This window comes from Triticum aestivum, chromosome 7A, assembly GCF_018294505.1.
Source record: "Triticum aestivum cultivar Chinese Spring chromosome 7A, IWGSC CS RefSeq v2.1, whole genome shotgun sequence".
Classification (NCBI taxonomy): Eukaryota; Viridiplantae; Streptophyta; class Magnoliopsida; order Poales; family Poaceae; genus Triticum; species Triticum aestivum.
Window position 1 is genome coordinate 632,798,785 of NC_057812.1, and position 3,315 is coordinate 632,802,099.

The 3,315-nt window shown below is 49.2% G+C and overlaps 1 long non-coding RNA gene across 1 annotated transcript; it reads right to left on the minus strand.

Moving 5' to 3' along the window:
- Window positions 1–366: 366 nt before the first annotated feature.
- On the minus strand, window positions 367–1,703 carry LOC123148812 (uncharacterized). Its single transcript, XR_006474142.1, has 2 exons — window positions 1,128–1,703; window positions 367–1,037 (listed from the first exon to the last, which is right to left on the minus strand). It is a non-coding gene; the product is annotated as an uncharacterized lncRNA (long non-coding RNA).
- Window positions 1,704–3,315: the final 1,612 nt, after the last annotated feature.

The window sequence follows — 3,315 nt, forward strand, 5'->3', positions numbered from 1 at the left end:
ATATGTGCGGCTATGATAGCAATTGAATTGACTGACGTAACAGGCGGAGAACCACCCTCACGACTTCTCTGTCATAAACCGTAGTGTTTTTTGTTTGAATTAATAATAGCGTGCCGTGTTTTTCCAAACAATAATAACAAAATTAAAAGAGATTATTCGGACTTCAGTGAACTGTAGATTTGAAGTAAAACATGCATAGTAAAATCACAAATGGAGCCCTCTATTTCAGTTTTTTTTATTTTTCCACCTCTTAATTTTTTCCACGAACTCCAGTAATACACCTCATTTCCTGTTGTTAATTTTTTTCTCTTATTTTTTTGCTTGTTTGTTGTATGTAACACCTAATTTCCCAGCACAATGACAAACTCTAACATTTCTAATACATAAAACCCAATAATATTAAAATTCAAAATTTGAAGTGCCACAATTTGAATTAAAATAAAAAACATAAATCTCAAATTTACAATGAAATGTAAATTAAATCGTCAACATACTCGACATAGTTTAATCTAGATGCAAGAAACAAAATATCTTGATCATCAAACATCACCACTTCCATTGTCATTCCCATCATCACCAAATCCACCATTTAACACATCCATCTTTGAAGCCGCAAACTGTGATCGCATAGCCAAGATGTATTCTTTTTTATCAGGATCCATGTTAGAGATGGCAAACACATGGTCTTCTACTCGCTCTTACGTGATCTTTGCCCTCCTCAAGTGACGTCTTGTGCTCCTGAATTTAACACGCCTCCTTCCACTTTGCCTCTTTTTGTCTTGCTTGGCAGCCTCCATTTTCTCCTACATGACCAACATGTCTTGTAACGCATAGCGCCTCCTTGTATACGCCACCATCTACTGCTTTATTCAATTTTTGCCTCCTCTGTGATGAATCACGCGTTGGAGTGGATGTGGATGTGAAAGCCTTGCGGACTTGGTCTTCTTGTTTCTCGGACCTAGCCAACAGTGATGCATGGAAAATGCTCTCCTTTTCTTACTCCCCCTCCATATACAAAAAGCTTGTGCTTCAGCAAGCTACAACCAGATTTTGTATGTTAGATATGACAAGAAGTTGATGTGAGAATATATTACGAAGCAAAAGAACAAGTTGATGCATGAACTTACATGCTCAATGACAGTGCGGCAGATACTAATCTTGTTCCCCGCCGCGATCGATATAGGCTTGGTGGCGGCCCGAAGCAGCCGCGTCAGTTCCGCCACGGATTTACGTGGAACACGATGGTGGCGCCAGGGCCAGTGGTGAGCCGTCGGGAGACCGTGACCACTGAGGTCGTACGATCGAGCAAGCAGGCACAGACATCAGAGTACCTTTCTATCTGTTGTGGATGGGACTATACCGTGAGGCCGGTATCTTCCGGCGCCCCAAGCTCGCCCGGGCGTCCTTGAAGGGCTCCTTCTCACCGTCGATCCGCATTCGTTGCTCGGAGCCGTGCGTCGACGGCGGCGACACCAGCAACCGCCGGGCCGGCCGGTGCTGCCCGCTCGCGTCGGCCAGGCCCAGCGCCAACGACGACGAACTCACGAGCAGAAGCAGCAGCAGCAGCAGAAGTGGCAGCGTCACCGGACGACAAAACCTGTTGGAAGAAGAACTCATCTTGGGTGTCAGGCAGGACTGGAGCCAGGTCTGTGGTCGTGTGGTATGTTCTTCCGCGGCAGTGCGCAGACGAGGAAGGATGGTGGGTGAGGTATGGTTGGGAGAAAAGATGGAGGAGAAGTGGTGCGAGTTAAAGTGGGCTTCGCGGAGGGTTTTATCCCAGTGGCACTGCGGCAGATCAATACTATAATCGCCATGGCCAGTAGCTCGGTAGCGAGTAGCCAGCGGCGGTCCTAAACGGGTCCCCAGCTGAGATCTGGACCCTGTATACGCGATAGTATTAGTGACCAAGATGCTACATTCAGAGCGTGAGCTTGATGTGGATTCATGTGCTAATCAGTGATCTAATCGGGAAGTCAGGGGTGTCATGTGCTGCATCTTTGACTGTACTGAGCAACAGTTTCTGCTCTGCACCAAGAGTGAGTAAGCATGCATGCTATAGTGTTTTTCTGAGCTTCACACCGGTGTTAGTTGGTTCCAAGGACTAATAACCTACCTGCCCCGTTTGTTTAAGCTGGTAACCATGTTCCTCTTGCCGGGATCACGTGACGGAGGCACGTGACGCGTGGAAGCAAGCAGTGCGTGGCTGGCCGTGGCAGGCGCTGCCGTTTACATCCACCCACCGCTCCAAGCTCTGCTTCTCCACATACCACGGGCACGGGATCGTTGTTAGTTGCGTAACACATGGAGAAGTGGTTAATCAAGCAAGACAACGTGCGGTTACACTTTTCACCTCACAAGACTCACTACATCATCGTGTTCGATCGGCTGGCGCAAGTTGCGCAGGCACAGATATACAAGGAAGAAAAGAAACCTGAACTCTCAACACTGAGGAAGCAGCAGAGAGCAGCCCTGCAAGTACAGACAGAGTGTTTCTGCATGGGCATCGGAGCCTGTCGTCCGAGGGTCAGGGATGCCACCGAAGGGTCAACGGCAACCTCGACGAATACGCTTAATTCATAAAGTTGGTGGATTTTGAATCCGGGTGAGCTCTGGCCGGGTTCAAGGTAATAACTGGGCTTTACAGTGTCATTATCGCAGTTTATGGCATTCATCTCATTCTGAGTAAGTACACTAGCAGCTAGCAGAGGTAGCCATGAAGGCGAGAGGCCGAGAGCATCTGTATCTGTGAGCAAGATCCACGGCACAGCATCATCGGGCACGACGAAAGAGCCAAAAACAGGCACTGGCCCGATCCCTCGAGCACCCACAGCTGTCACCGTGCGTGGGGCGCCGATTGAATCGGGACGGCCGCGTGCGTGCGTGCCCGACCCGATCGTGCCGCAGGACGCCCTTCGCTTTCGCATGCATGCATGCCCACAGCTTATTACCAAGCTGGACACCTGACAAAACGCGAAGCTAACTTTCGGCCCGGCCAGCCGCGTGCGCGAGTGCTATCTGCTGCCGGTAATTTTGCTTCGATGCTTGCTCTTTTGTTGCTACATTTACAGAAGAGAGAGGCGCGTGGACTGTACAGGAACCACCATGCGTATGCATGCGTGGTTCAGAAAGGAGAGCTCCTTACCTGCAGCTGCAGAGAGAGGAGACCATAGCCAATATGGATCGATGCAATCAGCTCGCTGCAAGTCATGCATAATGAGCTGTCTACTCCACAACCACAAGTACTGATTGTTTTTACGCACTTATACCGCGCTGCGTATGATGGTTGCCTGCTCGCATGCATGCACAGATCCCTCC